Source organism: Amblyomma americanum, chromosome 10 (genome assembly GCF_052857255.1).
Source record: "Amblyomma americanum isolate KBUSLIRL-KWMA chromosome 10, ASM5285725v1, whole genome shotgun sequence".
NCBI classification, from domain to species: Eukaryota; Metazoa; Arthropoda; class Arachnida; order Ixodida; family Ixodidae; genus Amblyomma; species Amblyomma americanum.
Window position 1 is genome coordinate 102,349,292 of NC_135506.1, and position 24,804 is coordinate 102,374,095.

The following is a 24,804-nucleotide window of genomic DNA, read 5'->3' on the forward strand; positions in this document are numbered from 1 at the left end:
TTGAACCGAGCGCAAGCCACCTTGCTCCGCAGGTTGCAGACACACTCTATCCTTAGCCATTCTAGACTTTCACTCATCACAGACGGGGAATACGACCCCGTCTGCCAAAATTGTTACCAGGGAGAAATCGCCACCCAGGCTCACATCCTCTGGGGTTGCGCGGGAAATCCGCCCCCTCGAACCTTACTGCCAGCTCCCTCCGAAGATGGATGGAACGAACTCCTCAAAAGGCCAGACAAGAGCATCCAACTGGCACTCATTTCATGGGCCCAGGAAGTCGCCCCCACCTGGGGGCCACACCAAGCCCACCTGCCCTAAATCCCGCCAATCTATGGCAATAAAGTTGTTTCTCTCTCTCTCTCTTGAGGCCTTCTTGAGCGATGCTTTATTTCTTTCGCTTTTTATTTCTCGATACATTTTTGTTTGAGCCCATGGGCTGTTTTTCTATAATAAACAGATACTGGTTCAAGACAATCTGTTGTCATTCTACCGTGATGTTGTTGAGCTAAATGGCATGTGCTGCCCATACATACACCCATCACGGTTTCACAGCAGGCATTTTTTATTGTTATTGGAGTATTTCGGGTTGTTCCAGAGCATGAATCTGTTTATTGAGTTATGAATCTGTGTATGTTATGAGAAAGACAGACAAACGGAATAGCAGGGAGATTAACTACCCAATGCAGCGCCCGGTATGCTACCCTACACGTGGGAATGGGAATGGAGGGAGAGATGGAAAGGGGAGACAACAAAGGGAGATGATCACTTTTCCACGTGTCCGTGGGCCATTACTTGCAGGGTGCACAGGGCACACACTGATAGTTCACAACCTTGCACTCAGTCCTGAGTCCTTCAAGAACTTGAAAAGTGCCTTCAAAGCTGTCCTCTGCGATGAAAGCTTACTCCAAGGACCCAGAATCATGGCTTCAGTAAGGAGCCGAGGATCTAAACGGCAGAGTGTTTCAGCCAGGAGTGCACGCTCACGCTGAAACTGAGGGCAGTTACAAAGGTGTTCTATAGTTTCGTCGCACCCACAGATCTCACACGCACGATAGTCTGCCATTGCGATTAAGTGGGAGTAGGCATTTGTGAACGCCACTCCCAGCCACAGGCGACACAACAGCGTAGCATCGCAGCGCGAGAGGTTTACGGAGGATTGAGTGTAAGTAAGGGGTCTAGGCGGTACAGACCATACAGACGGCATGAGGAGAAGACCATGACGCTAAAAGCTCTCTTCGGCCAAGTATTCGCAGTGTCTTGCTGCGCCGGCTCTTGTCAATGGTGTCTGGACATTGTTGGCACCGCCGTGAGCCGCTCGAGCTGGAGCGTCAGCTGCGTCGTTTCCGACAATGCCAAAGTGTCCCGGTATCCACTGGCAGACGATGTCGTGACCCTCTTCCTGCGCCTGGCGTTGGAGATGTCTTAATTCAGCTACGAGTTGATCGCGATTGCCATGGCGTAGAGCAGAAATAAGACACTGTAGGTCTGCTTTTCAGTCGCAGAACACTGCCCATTTGTGGGATGCTTGTTCACCGATGTACGGCACAGCTGCAAGAAGAGCGGCCAATTCTGACTCAGTGGAGGTTGTCCAACGTGAAGTTTGCTGGATAATACAGGTCTGTCTCGCAGGAATGACCACGGCATAGGTTGAACTTGTACCTGGGACCAAACTATCTGTATACACATGAGTGCGGTCACTATATGCGGCGGGGAGTAGGTAGAGTGTCAGCTGTTTAATGGCCGGTGTCAATAACTTCGATTTTTTCGTTATGCCCGCAATTGTAAGGCGTACGCATGCCTCCCGCAGACCAGAGCGCTGAGGAAGGCTGTGCTGTCGGGGTGAACAGTGATAGGAAGACTGGCGGGCTGGTATAACCTTTGAAAGCGCTGCGTGTGGTCTTTGATCCACCACTGGCACAAGGTGGTGCTGGGGAATTCTTTTTAGACGCCGTATGTGGATCCGCAGGTTGTCAAGGGTTATATACGTCGAGAGTGGGTAGTCCTGGGCGATTTCAATGATGACAACTGTTGATACTCTGCAAGGGAGACGCAGGCATGTGTGAAATGCCTCAGCTTGTATAGTTTGGAGGGCACGCAAATTTGTCTTGCATGTGCTTGAAGGCACTTGTGCACTATACCGCAAAAATCCGAAAACGAGTGCTCTGTACAGCTGCAGCATTGATAGAATCAACAAGCCCCATGATCTGCCGCAATTAAATCTGAGCAGGTGAGTGATAGAGATTAGCTTTTCCTTTACAATGCTGCAATGCGGGCTCCATGATAAATTGCGATCTATAGCAATTCCTGATGAGATGCACAATAGGCAATGACATGGCCGTCTATAGTTAGCGGATAATGAGTCATACTTTTGCACATAAATGCCACTATAGCGCACTTCTCGGCTAACACGCTCAGACGTTGCTCTCGGAGATAGGAGGAAGTTATGGTTGCTTCCCTCTGTATAGTCTTGCTCGCACCTGGAGACGCGTCACGCAGGAGGCCCAGGTGCAGATGTCATCGGCATGCATAGAGATAAGGACGGTATTAGGTAGGTACTCCTGGAGTCTTATAAGTGCTAGATTAAACAAAGTAGGACTGAGCACTTCGCCCTGGGGCACGACCCGGTAGGTGTAATGCGCGAGAATGGAGCCTTCTTCACACATAATAAAAATGCCCTTTATGTCAAATATCTTTAGATCCACCTATACACCCGTCCACCGATTACAACAGCCTCTAGCGTATCAAGTATGACCTCATGCGTCACGTTATCGTATGCAACTTTGGTATCAATAAAAAGTGCCGCGCACATTAGCTTCTGCCGCTTGTGTTGCTGCACTGTGTACACAGATCAATGACATTGCTGTGCATGTTCCGAGTTTATGGTATAGGCGACCGTCTCCGCCTCAGTCCGCCGCATAGACGTCGCGGACTGAAGAAAAGACGCAGGAAAGGCGACCACTAGTGACATTTGAAAAAAAATAAACGATCAGGAATGCCATAAACTCATAACATACATAGTATTCCTAATCACATTATCTATTTTTTACAAATGTCATAAGTGGTCACCTTTCCCGCGTCCTTTCTCCTCTGAGGCGGAGACGGACGCCTAGACCCCGTCGGGAAAACCAGAAACGGCAACAATTGGGGAGACGCTGCGCCGCTTCAAGCTGAAAAAACAAGTTTTTTTTTTAAACAAAATGGCACAGTACTTGTGTCACATCTTGACGGACATCTGATTCGCGCCATGAGGGAATGTATAAAGGAGGGATCGAAAGAAGACACGAAGAGGTTTCTTAGTGGAGGTACAGTGCCTAAAATATACCGGCAGTATTCTAGGCACTGTAGTGGGGGGCTGACCAAGGGAGAAAGTTTTGCGCTCTTCCTTTTCTCAAAATCATCGTAGTCTAGAACGCTGTAACGCATAAGTACATTGCCCGTCACTGTGGCTGAATGGTTAGGGCGCTCGGCTGCTGACCCAGAGTACCCGGGTTCGAACCCGTCCCCGGCAGCCGCGTTTCGATTGACGCGAAACGCAAAAGGCGCCCGTGTGCTGTGTGATGTCAGTGCGCGTTAAAGATCCCCAGGTGGTGGAAATTATCCCGTAGACCTGCACTACGGCACCTATTTCTTCCTTTCTTCTCTCAGTCACTTCTTTATCCCTTCCCTTACGGTGCGTGCGGTTCGTGTGTCCGCCGATATGTGAGAGAGTTACTGCGTCGTTTTCTTTCCTCGAAATCAATTTTCTCAACGTTCCAGACGCAGAGCCGCATCTACTTGCCCGATGTACCGCAGCTTTCGCGCTCTAACCAGGTTCAGCAGTAGTTAAATCGCAGCTAATTTTTGTAGGAAGGAACTGGTGCAGTAATCGTCCCATATATCGGTGGACACCCGAACCGCGCTGTAAGGAAAAGGAAGATGGGAGCGAAAGAAAATCAGAAGAGGTGCCGTAGAAGGGATGTGCTTTCGTAATAATTCTGACCACCTGAGAATCTTTTACGTGCACTGACATCGCGCAGCACACTGATGCCTTTTCGTTTCGCGTGCATCGAAAACGTCCCCATAAAATTTTTGCTGGTGTACGAAGGAGATTATATTGCATTCGGCGAAGAATGCGAGCTTCAGGGATCGGCAAGAATTGGTGGGGCAGTGGTAAATCAGCCAAGTCCAATTTTTCTCTGCATGTAGTGTTTGTCGACGGTGAGTTTGTAATGCTGACGGCGTGCACCGTCGGTGGAATCGTCCATGGAATCACCGGCGCCCGGTTTATAGTATAATGTTACGTACGTGCATCATTTCCCTTTTGTCCGCCACTTGAAACTGTTGGGCACAGGAGTCTTGCTGCTGCACAAAATGTTAAGGGTTTCTGTGCAAGCATGTGTGTGCGCGGCAGCCATAGTAGATGGGACTGTAATTTTGAAATTCAAACAGTTATATTAATGCCTTAACACCTTTTCAATATATTTGACATAAAAACCTGGCTCAGTCAGCGGAGTGCGAGGGCTAATAGCTCGGAAATAAGCGGCATTGATATAAACATGCGCGTAGCGCCACAAAACAAGCAAAACAGCTGGTGCAGTATAGGACGCTCAATATCGAAAAATGAGAGTGTCAACGAGGTCCGATCGGATTTATTACCAGTTTCATCTAGGACGTCTGTCACGCATATTTTGAGGTTCAGATAGAGTAATTTGGTCGCCCTCTTCCGACAGCGACCGATTGATACGGTGGTTAACCGTACATCTAAATATGAAATTTGCAGCAATGCTCAGGGTCCCCTCACCTCCTTCATTTAGTTTCTCCATTCTGCCTGCGATCCTTTATTTCCGCTGACTCTGCTCAGGTGCTTCAGTTTCGATGGCAGATGCCGGGGCTAGCAGAAATCTTTTTCTTCCTTTTTACTATTATTTTAATTTAAAAAAAAACACTACCACCACCACCATTCTTCAGACCATGTTCCAGGCCGAATGTGGCTGACACACCCTTGTACGAGTACAGATCTCCAGGCGTTCGCTATTGATCCACATCTCTACACAGTGCTCCCCTTCCCATTCTTTTAATGCATCTCTCATTGACGGGCCTCTAGAATTTCGCCCCCATCGATATTCGGCTGATTGCCGCGGCGGGCGAAATTCGATGGAGGCGAAATTCTGGAGGCCCGTGTACTCTGCGATGTAAGTGCACGTTAAAGAATCCCAGGTGGTCTAGATTTCTGGAGCCCTTCACTACAGCGTCCCTCATATCCTGAGTCGCTTTGGAAGTTAACACCCCACCTCCCCCCTAAAACCTTCACAAACAGCGCTGTTGAAGTATCTAACAAGAGTGGCATACGTGTTTTCATTACCTTAACGGTTGCGTGCTTGAGCACAAACGATTTAATTTGGGGAGTTAAGCCCACAACACGATGCAGCCTGGCAGGTTAACCTTTTAATGCGGGTGTGCATGGCTAAAAGACAACATAGTAAACAAACACTGATGATGTTCAAGTATAAAATTAATAAAGAAACCCTACCTGAAAACAAAGCAATCACACATAACTGTCGCACTTGAAACACATGCATATAAGAAAAAACACACACACAGATGAACGCTGCGCTCACGGCTGGTTCACTGCATTCCTTATAAAAATGGTCTATAGACAGTCTGTCTACTTGTTATACTCATTGCCTTCATATAGATATTTCTTTTTTTCTATTCGTAATCTACAGACTGTCTATAGACACACGTCTACTAAAAGTGTGTGGCCATAAATCTATAGACTGTCTATGTCTGTCTAAGAAAATCAAAATTGGTTTTTGGGTAAAGGAAATGGGGCAGTATCTGTCTCGCATATCGACGGACACCTGAACCGCGCCGTAAAGGATCGGATTAAGGAGGGAGTGAAAGAAGAAAGGAGGAAAGAGGTGCCGTAGTGGAGGGCTCCGGAATAATTTCGATCACCTGGGCTATTTAACGTGCACTGACGACAGCACACGGGCGCCTTAGCCTTTCGCCTCCATCGAAACGCAGCCGCCGAGGTCGGGTTCGAACTCGGGATCTCTGGATCAGTAGCCCAGCGTCCCAGCCACTGAGCGACGGCGGCGGGTTCATATAGACTGTCTAAAGGTTTTATATTGCCTATAGATTTCTCAGTGGGATTTGCCTATAGAGATTCTATACAATTTATATCCAGAAGCCTATAGACAGTCTATAGATTGTCTAAAAATTTTGTAATGGCAACAAGACATGCTGCATATAAACCCGTCGCCGTGAATGCGCGCACAGAATGCACTGATAAAGACACGTACCAAAGGCGAACCTAGAGCCGACATGCACCCTAAGAGATATCTTGTGGCATAGAAAAGGTTGAATTCCGATCTGTACAAGAAAATAAAGCATCGCTTACGCAATTACTGCAATATTTATTATGGGGCAATAACGGAGTAAGCGATGCTGCCATTTTCTTGTACACACTGGAATTCGACCTTTTCCCTGTCAGAAGGCGTCTCTTAGCGTCCATCTCGACTCTAGGTTTTCCTTTTGCACGTGTCTTTCTCAGTGCATTCTGTGCGCCCATTGCTGTGTCTGATAGGAAGAAAGAATAGGAAAGTGCACGGGCCTGCCTACTGGCTCAAGCCGAGCCACGCTCGCTGCCGCGTGGTGAAAGAAGGGGACTTTAATTAAAGATAGGAGAGCAAAGATAGAAAGAAAAGGCGCGCGTTAATATGCCCCACGCCGATCGCGGAGGCAGTGCAATACCGGGCCAAGCACGCCGCCATATTACAAAAATAATGTAATATCTTGGGTCCAAGGACCCGCAGCAGATATTTGTGCACGCCTTCACGACGCAGGGCCTGTTTTGCAGCAGTAAACCAGACGCGAGAGCAGCGTTCGTCCGTGTGTGTGAGTGCTTCTTCTTAATGCGAATGTGTTTCATGCGCTGTTATTAAGTGTGACTGCTTTGATTCAAGAGTGTTCTTTTCTCGACTTTATGCTTGAACGTAATCAGTGTTTGTTTACTAGTGTTGTTTTTTACCCGCTCCTACATTAAAAGGTCAGTCTGCCCGGCTCTATTGTTTTGTGGGGTTTAACGTCGCAATTAAAGCAGCTCCAGGGAAATTAGAGACGCCGTAGTGACGAGGTTGCCGTATCAATTTCGCAAATCTGGGGGTTTTTTTTCAATCCAAGGAGAGGACTGAGTAGGGCTGGTGCATTTTGATGGAAGCCCACTGAACAGCGCTAATAGACAGGACGAAAGAGATAAACACAGGCACAAGCACATAATTGTGTTCTTTTGCAACAAATAATAGCGCACCGCTAAATTCACTTATTCGATGTGCTCATCGTATAGCGAGGGATTCGGTTCTGGTGGTCCTGATGCCAAAGATAGCATGCCAGGGTTCTCGCGCACTTCACGCTGCCTACCCTCGATCAAGTTCCACGTGACACTTGCGATAATAGAGGACGCCACATGTCCGCCACTCTTGTAGGGCACAGCGCTGACGAACGCTCTCAAGATTAACCTACAGATAAACGGCAACTAGGGGGGGGGGGGCTCTTCGAACATTTTGTGTTGACATTGGCATCGAATTCCCTAGTATCCCGTCTCTCCCCCACAACAAACCATTTTAGAGCAGCAGAGAGAGGAAACCGAAGCCGAAACGCAGTCGGTGGCCGGTGACGATGCTTCGCATGACGCTGTAATGAGGTCGCGAACGTTACTGGGAAAACACTAGTACGCGAGTTGAATGGCTGAAGCAGTGACTGTAAATGACGTGTTTCCATAAAATGCCATGGAGGCCGCATTTATTTCCTATACGGTATTGGTACACAGTGCGTATTTCCCACCACTCCTATGCTCTTACTATCGCTAACCGCTCTCCTTCCCTCTCCCTGTCCTTATATTCCCGCTAATCGCAGCTCAGGTGCTTCAGCTTTGGATGGCAGATGCCGCGGCTACCAACATGTTTTCCGTACATTGTAATTTTATTAATAAATGGCCACTAACAAACAACAACATTTAATATACACCTCAAAATTTTGTTAGGCGGGGAGCGGGATCATCGTGCGGATTACGTGCAGTGTTTCCCGTACAAATCATCTGAGTTCTGGCCAGGAAAACATCTATTTTTTAAATTTATTTGCGTGAAAACGAAATGTTGAATATCTGCTAAACTTAGTGGATGTAATTAGGAATGCGAAAAAAGCCTTAGTAGATGTGTCATTAGAATATATTTAACTCCAGCAACCTCCGGAGCTGCCCTCTCAGAAAAATACACACACAGCATTTCTAGCCCACGCTTGATATCCCCCCCTCCCCCCCGGATTCTTTTCTGCTTAGCTGGCGCATCTCTTTTTCTAAGCTTGGCAAGCCAACCGGTTAATCCTCTTTAGCGCCATCCCGCCATCCTTCCCACATCACGTCCTCCTCTCCCAATGGGGAGGGGGACGTGAGGTATATAAAGAGGCTGTCTGCGTTGTCCGATGGGCCAGAAAAAACTTGAAGAATGAGATGGTCACAACTTGTGTGGTTATCTTCTTTTATTCATTCAACCGTCTTTGACAGTAGACCGTCCTTTGTCACAGCAAGCAATGACTTTCTCTCCCTGATTAAGGACGGTCCACCGTTCGTCCTCGCCTCAGGTTGTGTAAGCAACCACCCAGCGTCCGTATGCGACTTGTCGTTCCCCTCCCCCTCGTCGCTGTTCGCTCTCACCCATGCGCAGTTTCCCTGCCTTCGTTGACGAGGAAAACTAAGTTCTGCCATTTCGTAGGCACGAACTGCCTAAGCTTCGATGAGCTCAAGGCGTCACCTTTCCCCCCACAGCGTCATACAAGTCACGGTCGAGGGACCGCCGATATACGCGCTTGCCGGCACGGCTTCCGTGGTTTCCATGACTCATGAAAGGCTATGCCGCTCACTGCGCGCAGCAACAGCGTTATTTCGCGGTCTGTCGCTCCGCACTGCCAGTCAAGAGCGAACTGCACCTCTGACTGAACGCGCAGCGCGGGCCGTCATTTGGCGATATTTCATACACAGTCCAGTTCTCGGTCCTGTCGTTCTGTTCTCGTGACCGGCTTCTCCGATGGAAATTCTCCTCGCAACGTGACGTAATCCGTGAGTGATAGCGCCTGCGCTGAGGTGGAATTTTCTGCGCTGCGTGACGAACTTACAGCTGAGACCCATTCCACCTGGATGCAGAAGCTCACCGTCGCTGAGGAAGCCGAAGTTGCACCAAGATATTGAACGCTTTTTACTCCCTCGTGTACTCCTACGTCTGCAGTCACCGTTTTATTTACGTCGTCTGCTTCCTTTGCGCGCCGCAAGAACCCGCCGCTGTTGTATGCGGTCCTTGATGTCCGCAAGAAGTCTTACGAAGATGGTGGCTTACAATCCGTCCCCGTGCACACTTACCCTTCGGCGTGGTGGCTCGCTGGATTCTATTCAAACAACCTACTTGTTCTCCAACCTCGAAGATCGCGAGACTGCCTACAGTCCCACAGAGAACCCTCTGCATTCAGATTCCGTGTCTGATGTATTGCCTGACGACAAACTTCCATCGACCCACCGTGAGCAGCTGCCCGGATACCTTTAGGCCAGACGTCAACTGCCCCACGTCGCGCAAAGACCGGTTGATTCTCACCTGCCTTTTCGACAGCGGCCATATCTTGTCGCTGTGGCCGAGCGTCACGTGATTAGTGAGCAAGTTGAGAACGTTCTGCACGGTGGTGTCGCACGTCCCCCTCAAAGCCCTTGGTATTCTCAGCTGGCACTGGTAAGAAGAATGAGAGTTTTATCATATTACGTCTCGATTAGCGCCGCCTCAACTATGTTAGGCATAGGGACAATCACACTCTTGCCCGTTTATCTTGACTGCCTTCAATGCACAGAATACTCTGCGTATCTTGACTTAAGTGCTGGCTACTGGCATGGGCCAATGGTTTATGGTTTGTGTTGGTTTATGGGGGTTTAACGTCCCAAAGCCACTCCGGCTATGAGGGACGCTGTAGTGAAGGGCGCCGGAAATTGCGACCACCTGGGATTCTTTAACGTGCACTGACATCGTGCACAGTACACGGGCCTCTAGAATTTCGCCCCATCGAAATTCGACCGCCGCCGCCAGGATCGAAGCCTCGTCTTTCGGGCCAGCAGCCGAGCGTTACAGGCACTCAGCCACCGCGGCGGCGCATGTGGCGATGGCCGCCTCTGACAGAGATAAGAAGACATTCGTTACATCCGACGGTCTGTGTGGGTTTGCTCTAATGTCACTCGGCCTGTGTAAAGCGATAGACACTTTCTAATGGATGATGGAAAACATCTTACGCAAGCTCAAGTGGCCCGCGTTCCCCTGCTAAGTACAACGTACTTTTCTTTTCCAACGATTTCCGCTTCCAACTCGCGCGCTTACAGCGATTTTCGGCGTGCCTAACCGACGCCGACCTGCAGCTAAATCTTTGAAGTGGCGGGGTTGATAACCTTTGGCCACATCGTCTCCAACCAAGACCATTTCCATTGACCGGCCAAGCTCGGTGCTGTGGCGTAGTTTCCAAGACCGACTTCGATCAAGCAACTTCGAAACTTATCAGCTCCGTGTTCCCATTTTCAGCGCTTCGTACGCCAATTCTGTGTCTCTGCGCCAGTGACGAAGCTTCTTGGCAGACCACGTGACCTGTCTACTTGGTCCGCCGAGCGCTAGGATGCGTTGCCTGACTTCACCGTCAGAACTCCTGTACTACGACCCAGCTCCACTTAGCGAGGTAAAAATTGACGCGAATGGCTTTGGCCTCCGGAGTTGCCTTGGCTCAGCTTAAACGTGGACCTCAAGGATATGTCGTTTCGTACGCCAGTCGGGCGCTAACCAAAGCTGAATGTAAGTACTCCGTTACGGAGGAATGTTTAGCTGTCGTTTGGGCGCTAATGATAGTTCGGCCCTATATCTATACGGCCGCCAGTTTGATGTCGTCATGGGTCATCGCACGGTTTGCTGGCTGTCGTCTTTTAAAGAGCCGTCCGGATACCTCGCCCGCCGGGCTCTCTGCATTCGAGTGACATCCGTGCAACCTACCAACCTGGTCGCAATCACAAAGCGCCGGTGCTGTGTCTCTCGCTCAGCTTCACAGCGATGCTGCAAGCTCCTCGGCCGCAAATCTCGTTCTCGAACCCCTTACCGTCGCTGGTACGCCTAAGCAGCAGCGGAAAGACCGACGGCATGGGTCCGTCGTCAACGTTGTCTCCACATCACCAGCGGTTTAACATTCTCGCGCACAGCGCCGCGAAGTTCCAAATTCCGCACTCCGGGACGGCCATCTCCAAGGTCCACCTACAAGCCTGATGTTCGTCGGTGGCTCCTAGGAATTCCTCGCCATTTGGAGTTTGACATTTGTGCTTCATTCTATGCCGATCCTCAGTGTGCACATGCTAGAGTTCTGAAAACATACAAACGGATTTCGCGGCGTTACTATTGGCACGGAATGTACGGGTATATACGCAAGCACGTCCCATCCTGCCTCGCTTGTCAACTCCGTAAGTCCTCCGCCGCGCAAAGTCTGACCGACACCTTGGAGGAACTTCCATACCCTGCACGCCCATTCGGTCTCTTGTTGGCGTTCACCTGTACGGGCCACTGACCTACACGGTCTCTAGGAGCCGCTTGATGATCGTCGGCCATCTCATCTGGTATGCCGAAGCCACTGCGCTTTCCCGTTGGTACTTCCCGGGAAGTTGCTATCTGCTCTGCATGGAAACAGCGCAGCAGACGGGACCAAGAAAGGAAGACACACACACAGGCGCTGTGTGTCTGCTCGCTGCATCGTTTTGTGCATCGACACGGCGCACCCAGCGAGTCGCTTAGGGACAGTGGACGTGTCTTTCTTTTCAACATCTTTGAAACACTCCTCGTTGGATGTCGCATCGTTCATCGTACCAAGGTAAGCTACAATCCTATGTTACCTTTCGTTACGTACGCGTACGGCACTGCCACGCTGTTGTTGTTGTTGTTAGCCTATCAAAAGATAGCACATACCCACACTGGGGGATCGGCCAAGAATCGGGTGGCTATTCACCTGAACGCAGTTAACAAAAAGGAAAAGCACGTGGGAGCGCAACACCGGTGAATTTTTCGTCATGAACAGAAAAGGGATGAGTGTTTTGATTTTAAAATTTTAAGAATAATAATAAAGAGCGGGAATAAATATTCATGATTCAGTCAAAATGTAATAATTGATAGAAAAGAAAAGGTTGGAACACTTAGCAAGGCAGTCGGTGAGATTCTATCAGGAAATTTTGAACAGCGGTGCAAACAGATCTGTGGCTGAACCCCAAATGTGGTGGCGCCAAATGATAGCAAGAGCGGGCTGCTCAAACTAAGGCCAAGATGCTGCAAGGGCTCCTCCAGCAACCTTTTTCTCAGTGAGTTGAATCGGCGACAATACAGCCAAAAATGTTCAATAGATCCTGGCTCACGGCAAAATGCACAAAGGGGAGAGAGCGCCAAACCCGACTTGTGTAAATAGAAATTTAAAGGGGGGATGCGGCAGCGCAGCCTCGTCAGTGATACTTCAAACTGCCGAGAGCAACAAATTTTCCTCTTCCAATAATATTTAAGGTGCTCATAATCCGCCGATGTTAAAAGTGATGTGTCTTGCGTGCTTAAAAACGCACGTCGCCGAAATCTAGATGCTGTAATGTAGACTGTAGCCGCGTTGATTGGCAACACGGGGCCGCTGAGGGAAGCCTTTGCGAGATTATCAGCAATCTCATTTACTGTCACACTGCTGTGGCCGGGAACCCATACTAAATGAACAAGGCTCAAATGCGGAGGAAGTAGGGATAAGAAAGTTGATAAAATGGGACCGTCAATCTGTGCAGCGAGGGACGAACACAAAGATAAAGAATCAGTAATTACTGCAACTGCTGTAATAGAGGGGTCTAGCTTGCGTAGAGCAAGTACAACTGCTAGAAACTCTGCTTGAAAAATAGGGGTGAAATCTGGAAGGCGCACAGAAAAGGACCAGTCTAAATGCGAGCAAAATATTCCCACACCTGCTTTTTCATTGCATTGCAATGCATCAGTGGCTATTGCTATAACTGTTGGTAGGGTCCTCAGATGATCTTCTAGAAGACAATTTAGAATACTCGGTGGCAAAAGTTTTGCATTTTTTGGGAATATGTCGTCGAAAACAATGTGGATAGTGGGCCCATTCCGAAGCGCAGGAAGGATATCATAAATGTTTTCATCTAAAGGCTGAAGTGATCTTTGCACAAACGTTACCTGAGGGGAATTGAAACGAGACCAGGGGACACCAAAAAAGGAGGTCGGCTGAGAACAGAAAATGCTTTGGGAACGGTGGAAATGGGATTCATAGATCCTGAGGTAAGATTGCACAGTTAAAAATTGAAGTCGTGATAAGAGAGACAGAATGCGGGCTTCAAGGTACAGCACATTGATAGCCACAAATTTTGGAAGGCCGAGGCACATGCGAAGTGCTTCCCTCTCTAAAAGGACGAGAGGGCGAAGTTTATATGTAGCCGAGCCTGAAAACAACATTGATCAAAATTCTAAAATTGGCCTGACATACATTATGTAGAACATTAATAGCCGCATCTCTGCGCATGCCGTACCGGTGATGACATAATCTCCGTAACATGCCCACGGCACGAGCCCCTTTCGCCGCGACATGGTCAATGTGAGGTCGCCAGGTGAGTTTGTTGTGATAAATGACCCCTAGGTATTTTAGGGATTGAACCTGCGGTATTATTTTTAACTGGCAAGTGAGAGAGACCACTACAGGAGTGAATAGAGGGAAAACAAGAGTAGCGCACTTGCCAACATTTAACTTCAGGTGTAATGCGCTCAACCAGTGCTCAAGTGTATTCAAATATGACTGCAACAGACCATACAGAGAATGTATATCCGGCGCAGCAGCAAAAAACGCAATGTCGTCCGCATAGACGTAAGTGCGTACATGGCGGTGGAGAGGAATTGAGCTTAACAGAATATTAAAAAGCACAGGAGAAAGAACAGGTCCTTGCGGTACACCTCGCGTTTGTCTATACCTCTCTGAATGAACACCATTATGGACGCAAAATAATTCCCTGTTATGAAGAAATGCTGATATCCATGCAACTATATAATCTGGAAATTGAAGACTGTAGCCTATGTATCAGGATGGAGTGTTCTACACTGTCGTAAGCTTTGGCGACATCTAACGTAAACAAAGCCGCGACCAGGCGTTGACGACGAGCAAGGAGAATTCTGCTCTCAAGATCAGCATGTACATTCCATATCGAACACCGTGGCCGGAAACCGAGTTGGCACGGGCTGAGTATACTTTTGCGGTCCACAATGGCTGACACCCGAATTAGTAACAACCTTCCTATCAACTTTACCACGTTTGATGTTAAAGAAATTGGCCTAATATTATCCAATTCATAGCCTCCACCCTGATTTTTAAGTAAAGGGATCACCTTGGACAGCTTCCACTCAGAAGGTACCCAAGCGTGTTTGAGAGAGTAGTTTATTAGGTGCAATAAGGAGTTGGGAGACTCTTCAAATAGAATCTTGAGCATCTTTGTGGTAACACCATCAGGGCCAGGAGCAGCAGCTGGCAATCTCTGGACAACTTGTGAAAGCTCTGATAGATTTACTTGTGAGGCATTATCATTTGGTACGACTGGTGCAAACAACAATGGTCGCATAGGTAGTAAAGACGAGAACCGCTTTTGCAGGCCTGTGGCTATTAATTCAACCGCCTGGATAGCTTCTACAGGTGACATAACTAATGACTGAAAATTATGAGAGGACATGAGCTGTTTTCTAGACCGTAGAAAACCGAATAGTGCACGTCGGTTGCCCGCCTTTGAAAGATAATCGAAGTGTTCTGAGTCATATTTTTCCTTTGCGCGAGAAACTGTGCGTTTAAAGGTGGCTGCAATAAATTTATAATCACTCCAGTTATTCGGACATTGGTTATGAAGAAGCTTTTTCCATGCTGCCTTCCTCCGCCTGTAATCTCTTGTACAGTCCACATTCCACCAGTTAGAAGAATTCCCTTTTGTTGGCCTCACCAGGAACTCGACTTTTTACGGCTTTCCTCAATAGCCAGACATATGCTTGCTGATTGGTGGACCTCGGCGATGTTAGACACTGGAGCAAGGGCAGAGCGCAACGCCGTCTGAAATCTGTCATAATTTACATGTGACCGCAACTGAGAAGACGCCGGAGTAACACGACATATGATATCAAAATGAATAGGTATATGATCACTTGAAGTGCCGCTATCAACTGTCGACCAATTCGTTACGCCAATTCCAGGACTAATGAACGTGAGATCTAAAACAGATTGAGTGTGTGAGCGAAGATAAGTGGCCGATCTTGAATTTAAGCACATCAGGTTGTGATCAGAAACCCAGTCCCAAAGGCGCTTGCCGCATGAATTAGTCCTAAAACCCCAAGACACATGGTGAGAATTGAAGTCCCCAGCCACGAGAACTGGGTTTTTACAGTTTACGAGTAAAAAATCCAGAGGTCTAACATCCTGGACTCCATTGGGGAAATAACAATTTGCTATTGAAAATGGAGAGCACCCAGGAAGTACAAAGTCTATTGCCAAAACCTCACAGTCAGGAGACATTTGTTGAAAAGATACCACAGCCCTGTGGCAAAATTTTGAAGAGACTAAAGTTAGTAAACCCCCGCCTCTTGACTGGCGGTCTAGGCGAAATGACCGGTAATTTTTGATATGAAAATGTTTGTCGGTTGAAAGCCACGTTTCTTGCAGAATTATGACATCCGGATTAAGCTGAGTAGAAAGGCAGTGTAAATCTGTGGAAGCGGAAAGAATAGAGCGACAGTTCCACTGCAGAACTCGCAACGACGCTATGGTTGCGAAAGTCTAGCAGCAGCAACTGCCTGCTCCAAAATGGTATCCTTGGGTTTAGTGCCAAGCTGCTTCTTCTTTGATTTGGGCTGGGTGCCCAGGGAAGACAACGAATGAGACATGGGGGACCCACTGCGCTTAAGAAGCCGCGCATCAGGCTCCACCATCTCGGAATCATACATTATATCAACATCCCTCGAAGTACCCGAGGTAGGTACAGCGGAAGTGACAGAAGTTTGTTCCTGGGGTTGTGATGCTACTGGAATTTGAGACCGGATAAGAGGAGAGGGAATTGTTGTCGAAAGAGGTGCCAAACTAGCCTGCACGGCATGTGTAATCTGAGTCGCTAGAACATTTGTAAAGCACTCCGACACACTTGCGACAATCTTTTCTACCATTTTAGACATCGAAGCCTCCACAGCAGCCGCAATTGCCTGGGACAGCGTTGAGTCTAACATGGCACCTTGCCGAGCGGTCACACCGGCATAACCGTGGGCACGTTCTTTGACCTCTGAAATAGCGTCACGGCGCGAAAAGCGTTTCCTGTCAATTATTTCCAGAATTTGAATCTCCTGAGCTCGAGAGGTACAATTTGAGTAGTTTGCAGAGTGCGCACCACCGCAAAGGCAACACTTCTCATTCTTCTCAGTGCAGGTGCCTGTTGAATGACCATCCCCACAGTTGCAACACCTCAAGTTGGATTTGCAACCGCCAGCGCTATGTCCATAGCGCCAGCAGTTGTTACACTGCAGAGGCCGAGATGATAATGGGTCTACCCGAAAAATTAGAGGCCATGCCTTGGTTTCAGAGGGGCAGGAAGTGCCGGCAAAGGTAGCAATCACTGATTCAGTGGGCATCCGCACGTTGTTTACATCCCGGCTACAGCGGCGCACAGCAACAACACCTGCAGCCGACAGAAGCTCAAGAGTCTCTGTCGGAGACAGGGAAGAGTCTACACCTCGTACAATACCTTTCGTGCACGCCAGATGAGAAGGGATGAAGGAACTTACCCGAAGGGAGGCAAAGGATGAGGAGTTTAGTAAATCTCTTACACAGGCGAGGTCTGGCGATCTGCACAGAATCCCACCGCGTCCAAACTGGCGAACGTTTGAGATTGACTCATAATGAGAAGTCGCCGACTGGAGAGCGGCCCGAACAGCACCAGGGTTGTTCATCCTGATAGCACCACCATCCTTAGGCACCAGCGCGACAGGGATACTGCCGACACCACTGCGCAAAAAAGCTTCCAACGGTAGATCAGTTGACAGAGAAGCCGACCAGAGGGAACTCCCCTGGCCGGGAGACTGGGTGGACACAGTCCGGGCTTACTGCCTTACCGCGCAAAGACGCAGAAAGAAAATGCCACAATCACAATCAGCCACCCGAAACTTAGCCGATCGTTCCCAGCAGAGCAGAGCCGTCGGGGCAGCGATGAACAGGACGAACGCCACTGGGTCGAACGATGTCCTCCTAACAGAGCCAAGCTGGTGACGCAGTCAAACGGTAGATTTTCGTCTTTCTTCCTATTGTATTGGAGTGAGCTGGCCACCCTGCAATATGGACCCTATCCAACCAGAAATGGCAAAGCATGCAAAAAATTTCAGCTGTCCCATTCTTTTACCTCAGAATCCCGAGGCTGCCGAAAGCATCGACACGACAAACCTGACGCTAACCTTTTCCTGTACGGAATGACTAGTCTGGCTCTGGATCTCATCCCAGACGGCTGGGTTGTCGTCGAAATTCCGCACACAATAACCTGGTCTTTATCCAGCAGGCGTACCCTCAAAATTTACTATGACCCGCTCCTTTTGCCGTCGCCAGATGTCGGCGGATTGGCTCCTCTTCATTTCCTAGCCATTGTATATCGAACTGTATATGATGGACGCGCCTAATATTGTTGTTGTTGCTGTTGTCCTCAAGTATAGTTAATGACACGAACCGACTACGGGGGGGATTGGCCATGGCACAGGCAACGACTGACAAACGGTCCAAAACATTTTTCAGATAAAAAAGCAATGCTGATAAGCTTATTTAAATTAAGAACCGAACGTGAGATGGGATAGAAGGGGCGGTCATAAATACACTATTTACATAATATACATTTGTCCAAGTTGCCCACGTGAACAGTCAATGAAGAAAAAAAAAACACGCGCACAACACTTTGAACACAATAGCTGGGGTGGGGCCCCAGCTGTTAATCGTCCAAGGTAGCGCACCCGGAGCGTTCGGTCACTGCGCGATACTACCTGGCTAAAAAAAAAATAGGACGCAAAATTGCTTCTGGGGACGAACGCGTAGAATCGAGCACTCGCGTTTGTATTCTAATAATGTGGCGTTAGAAACCCGTAAGATGTCCGTATGCGAGAATTTCTGAAGGTGCGGTTGCAGCCCATAATAGAGCAATGGGTCTATTTAGTTTTGCGCCTAATAGGTGGCGAAGAAGGCTTACAGCCACTCCGTGACGACGCGCGCGACGCTGTCGGACTGCCCGCCCGTTCCTGACGGAGAAGGCATCGTGCGCGAAATTCCCCTCGAATGTGGGCAACAAACGACTTTTAAAGCGGTGGAATTCGCAGTCCAAAATCGCCCTGAACGCATCGTTGAGCATTCACTTCCGTACGGGTTCGAATACGCACTGCAGTGATGGCCTTCTTGCAGGGCATCCGCCTCGCATTTAAGAAGCGCTGGGTTCGATCCCCAGTGCTGCCGGGTATACACTGGTTTTCTAATGGGTACAAGGTTACTCCTTGCATGGTGCTCGGCTCGAACATCTGAAGCAAAATGCTTGGCAAAAGGGTCGTGGATCAAAGAGTCGGGTTGACGGACCAGTGATTCGTTTCGCAGTCAAACAACCCTAAAGGCGCGTTCACACTTCAGCATTCGGCGGCGACAGCAAGTGCATTCCGCGGCAGCGCAGAAATGCTGCCTCGTTCAGACGTGATATGGCCACCCCATCTTCGGTCCTCGTCTGCCCATGGCGTGCACAGATATGGTAAGAAAAATAGATTAATCGACGCTGTCTACCGCTGGCCGGTTAAGCTAAATCCAGCAATTTTGCAAGACGTTACGCCAATTTTAGCTATTTAGCATACCGGAGACTTACTGGGTCAGAGGTACAACGGTTTTACCACGGCCGTGGTTTTGTGTAGGGAACCTGTGCATTCACAACAGGTTTACGTAAAATATTATTTACAGCGTCGTATCCTGTGGGCTGCCATCTTCGATCACGTGATCACCCCGCCATTACACACCTCCTAACAGCTCGTTGCGACAGCTGCTACGTCTGATGGTTCGCTTCCAACAGGAAGTGTTTCGGCTGATGTGGCTGTAAAGGTGTGGGAACACGGCACCGTGGTTTTATCAAAACCTTCGAATGACATGCGGGAACCCTAATTGGATCTGTTGAGGCGTGAAAACATGAACGGGCTTCATGTCGCGGAGAGCCGCTCAGCATCTCGAGCCTCTTCGAGCCAGCGAATAGATCGCCTGAATGCTTGTCTTTACAATCGCTGAAGGCTTTTCTGAATGCTTTTTGTTGTTATTAATGCGGCATCGCATACCCTTGTTGTAGTGTGTACATTCATGCAGACACCGCTCCAAAACGCTCACATGCACATCGTACGCATTTGTTTAAACCTGTTGTTAATGGGGCTTAGGAAACATAAAAGCTTTTTAGAGCTTTGTTAAAGACAGAAAAGCGACAAAAATAAATATACATACAAATGTTAACCATCATAGTAGCAGTACCATGCATCAGGCAGCCTTCCCGAGATGGCGTTCACACGAACTTCACAATTACTGCAGTCTCACATGTCGCTCGATATTCGGACATGAAAAAGCTCGAAGTCTCGTTGGTGGTAAGTAACAGCTCCACTCTGAGCGCTGGCCTGCGGAGTCACTTTTAGTGACTGTCTCGCATGGATAGCGAGGAAGTGACAACCAGTAACGCAAAGGATTTATTCCGAATATGGTGCACGAAAACAGCGCTACTTGGAGCGAAGTTCAACAGTATAGCACCAAGACGGCATGTAATACACGCGCTGAACGTTTTCCGTTCGCATGGCTGCGCACTGCACAATCTACAGTAGCGGTATGTAGCAACACCAGGCGTCCTTCTTTTCCGTTCCTAATTCGTCCCCGGGCGCTTCTGTTACTATTTTCGGAACACCTCAACTCACGTGCAATGGCGTCTCGCTACTCAGGCAGACGCAACTGCAGATAAAGTAAAAGCACGTAGTGCTGTTTCAGTGGCGGAACAACTTGTTTATGCGGCTGTACTGTGCACTTAACCCTCGCAGATTTTCCATGATCAAAACCTGTCTTTCTATATTGGCTATCTGACGCTGGTGAATGTCTTTGTTGCTTTCGCTCGTACCGAAAGAATGCATGGCGAACGGGCGCAAACAGGTGCAGCACGACCATGTGCGGTTCGGTTCCGTGAAGCCCGCAAACGATCGCATCCCGCACCTTTAAATCTGTGTCGGAATTCATGCCATCCACAATACAGCACGTATTTCCTCTACCTTTCTACCTTTCTGAACCCTTTACATCGGGCGGTGGCTCAAGCCACCTAGCCATGTCTTGTGAAATTTTACTCCTGTCTTGCTTTTAGCCACCAATCAGATAACCTTCGCTTGGTTACTTCTAACCTCTTAAAATCCACTTTCCCTTCACTACCCTAAACCCCAATGCCTTGGGTAAGTCAGCCCCGCTGATTTCCACTGTAGAGTGCAGCCCATAATGGCGCCGTCTTCTGAGCGAGCCGGTGGCGCCATCTGGTTTCAAACGGAAGAATTGCGCGTTGAAACAGTCTTTACGTGTCAGCTAGCCCGGCTCCGATATGCTGAAGAAACATCGTTGAGTTCGGTCTAGTGGCGCCATCTAATCGTTAAGAGAGGAACCACTCTTGTCAACAAAAACCGACGCTTCTCTTAAGCCTGAAATGGACAGAATCATCACCATAAAAAAAAAGAAATAGAGCAAATTCATCATTCGTACGTTTTTTTTTATAGGCAAGACGAGACGAAGCGACAGACTGGTACCCCAATTCTAACAAATAACGCGCTGAAATGGACCGTAACAATGTCTAATCGTGTCCGAAGAGAGGCGTCCTGCATCGAAGGGTGCCGCCATGTTTGTCGTCGCGGGAATGCATCTTCCTAGAAGCGGCGCCAGAAGTTTGGCCTGAACCTGTGAGGCTTTCAACTTTGTTTTTCCGTGGAATCTAAGCCGCGGTGGCGGATTCTGCTCGCTCTCATTGCCGAATCTTTTTTTTATTGTTTTCTGAGGACTATGTGGATACTCTTCAAAGGTGTCGCCTACCGAATCGGTGGCCTTGTGGTAGAGCATCCGCCTCGCATTCGGGAGGTGCTGGGTTCGATCCCCAGTGCCGCCGGGAACCCACCGGCTTTCTAATGGGTACAAGTTTCTCCTGTCCTGGTGCTCGGGTACTCCAGGAATTGGCGAAATCTTGGAAAAAGGGCTGTGGACAAAAAAACCCGTGGTTGACGGGCCAGTGATTCGTACCGCCGTCTAACCATGGTCCACAATTGAGAGGTTTCAAAACCCACTCCTGGCCCTTTTTTTTTCTAGTCAGGCATATGAACAGCGCTTTTTTTATGCTCTAGCAGACCGAAGCGATGGCCTTCTGGCAGCTTGAGCTTATCCACCTCACATTGGGGAATTTCGTTCCCAGACCGCCCGCCTGCGTTATTGTTGGGCGATGTCAGTGATCCTATTTTCTTCGTTTCACCTTCGATAAGTAATCGTTTCCAGGTAGCAGAGAGCAGCACCATATATATGTATATCCCTAATGCTGATAGCTGCGGCCTTTTCTTCGGTCTTCATTCGAATGATCGCCTGATGTAGACAGCACGCGATTGACGGCAGTCTAGTCAGGATGGCTGCTACAAGTAACTTTATTGAGGTTCTTGAGATAGGAGCCCGATGGCGCAGTGCTCGTCTAATAACAAGGCCAACCTCTCGGTCTAATGACGATCTTGCAGTCGCTGCGAGTGAGCGGCGGAACGCTGCTGCATGTCTGCGCTAGGTGTGATCCATTTCGTCTTCTTAATTTGATAACCAAACCAACTAATTTGATAATGGTGTGCCAGGGTGGTATTCTCTCGCCTTCCGGATGAGAATCTGAACATTCATTGTTGTCGTTTAGCGGTATATCACCGATATTCCCCCGCCGCGGTGGCTCAGTGGTTAGGGCGCTCGACTACTGATCCGGAGTTCCCGGCTTCGAACCCGACCGCGGCGGCTGCGTTTTTATGGAGGAAAAACGCTAAGGCGCCCGTGTGCTGTGCGATGTCAGTGCACGTTAAAGATCCCCAGGTGATCGAAATTATTCCGGAGCCCTCCACTACGGCACCTCATTCTTCCTTTCTTCTTTCACTCCCTCCTTATCACTTCCCTTACGGCGCGGTTCAGGTGTCCAACGATATATGAGACAGATACTGCGCCATTTCCTTTCCCCAAAAAAACCAATTATTATTATTATTATTATTCACCGATATTGGAGTCTTTCACGTTGGGGCGCAGATAATCGCAAACTCGTGCACTTATCTTTCACAAAATATACATACCACTTGTTCCTCTGACTTCTAGCCCTCCACTGCATTTTTCCTATGTCATGGTCATCTTTTCAAGCCAAACACCTCACGTGCCGTACTTCTTTAACATCCGAAAGTTAGAGAACCCTGCCTCAAGTCACTGCAGCTGAATTGTGGTATACGGGTTTCCAAGTATCTCGAAAAGTGATGTGTATCTCTTTCTGGTGCTGTTATTTGCTCGTTTTTCCCTAAGCCCTATTGCGTTTTCTCTTGACCTACTTGAATTATATGTATCTTCTCTGCATTCTTAAATACAGTATTGTGCGTTTTTATCGTGAAGGCTTTCAAAAGTTTCTCCGCCTCAACCGCTGGCTCATTTGCGATGAAACTGCACACAGAGCTTGCGTATTATGGTAACTTTTGTATCGTAGGAAGTTTGACAACGGTACTTACTTAGTTGAGCCGTGTATGATGCGAAAACTACGTAGAGATCGGCAACCAAAACCCGCAGTCGACGCTTTTTCGCTGAAGGGCGGCTGTGGCGGCATCTGTTTGCGGTAGCGCAAAGCGTCAAGACAAGGCCGTCGAGGAGAGCGTTGCAAGGAGTGCGGGCCGTTTGAATATGCCGTTCCTGTCGTTTCGATACTGAAGCGCTTACAACAATTTCGACTAATTAAGCGGAAAAATAACAGAACAAATGATTTAACGAGGCTTTACTTTTTAAAGAATATTGCTTGCAATGCTCGCCTCGGCGGCCTTGTCGTGACGGTTTCCACTGCCCAAAACAGATGGCGCAACCGCCGCCTTTCAGCGAAAAAGTGTCGTCTGCGGGTTTTGGTTGCCGATCTCTACGTAGACGATTACGTTTTCGCATCATGCATGGCTCAACTAAGTAAGCACCGTTGTGAAACTTGCTACGATACAAAAGTTACCATAATACGCATGCTCTGTTTGCAGTTTCACGGCAAATGATCCAGCGGTTGAGGCGGGGAAATTTTTTAAATTGTTCACGATAAAAACGCACAACACTGTATCTTTGTTTTGGACTGCTCCATGCTTTTACTCAAGGAAAAAAACTTATCTAAATATCAAATTTTGCTTTCAAATATTTCATTCTATTTTTGTTCCCCTCTCCTCCACTGTTAACATCCTTGTCAGTGGAACCTTAAAGGCATTCTTAACAAATAAAATTGTTAAATAGCCTAGGCAAAGCTTGTTCACTGCGTAAAAAGCTTTGCCGCTTTCGGTACGGTTCTTGCAGTTTGGCGCACTGCACCCCGTCATAGTTGGAGGCTGCCGTCACTGCACACTATCAAAATATATACAACTGGAGCGCATGGAAAAGGCGGGAACACACCACAGCCGACCGCACCGGACGCGTCCGATCACGATGGCAGCCGAGAGGGTACTGCGGCCGGCGAGGAACTGGCGTAGCGCCTGGAAAGTCGGCTCCTCCACTTCAAACTGAAACAAACGTCGACAGCAGAATCACGTGACGGCCGCTCGACGAATGGCGTCAAGAGCGGCGCGAGGAAAACAGTCGCGCAACTCTGCTCCCTGCGGAAGGATATACAGGAAGACTAGTTCCGATCAAGCCGGTGGCGCCATCTGGTCTCAAACGGAAGAACTGCGCGTTATAAACGGTCTTTATGTCAGCTAGCACGGCTCCGATATGTTCAAGAAGCATAGATAAGTTTCGCCTAGTGGCGCCATCTGATCGTCAAGAGGGGAACCACTGTTGTCAACAAAAACCGGCGTCAGAATTATCACTCTAAGAAAAAAGAAATAGAGCAAATTCATCACTCATACGTTTTTTTATAGGCAAGACGAGACGAAGCGACAGACCGGTGCCCCAATTCTAACAAATAACGCGCTGAAATGGATCGTAACAATGTCGAATCCTGTCTGAAGAGAGGCGTCCTGCATCGAAGGGTTCCGCCATGTTTGTCGTCGCGGGAATGCAACTTCCTAGAAGCGGCGCCAGAAGTTTGGCCTGAACCTATCAGGCTTTCATCTTGGTTTTTCCGCGGAATCTCTGCCGCGGTGGCGGATTGTGCTCGCTCTCACTGCCGAATCTTTTTTTTTATTGTTTTATAACGAGTATGTGGATTCTCTTTAACAGTGTCGGCCACCGAATCGATGGCCTTTTGGTAGAGCATCCGCCTCGCATTCGGGAGGTGCTGGGCTCGATCCCCGGTGCCGGTTTTCTAATGGGTACAAGGTTTCTCCGTGCCTGGTGCTCGGGTTCATGAGAATTCGCGAAAGCTTAAAAAAGGGCTGTGGAAAACCCGTGTATTGACGGGCCGTCTAACCATGGTCCGCGTTTGAGAGGTTTCAGAACCCACTCCAGGCCCTTTTTTTCTCGTCAGGCATCAGAACAGTGCTTTTTTTA

General features: G+C 48.6%; 1 protein-coding gene across 1 annotated transcript in view; it reads left to right on the plus strand.

The window, feature by feature from the left end:
* The first annotated feature begins 11,841 nt into the window (after positions 1–11,841).
* The window catches only part of LOC144108583 (spindle assembly abnormal protein 6 homolog), a 42,795-nt gene continuing 29,832 nt past the window's right edge, over positions 11,842–24,804 (plus strand). The window contains exon 1 of the mRNA XM_077641781.1: positions 11,842–11,904. The gene's annotated coding sequence lies outside the window, so the exon portion shown is untranslated. The remainder of the gene's footprint in view (positions 11,905–24,804) is intronic.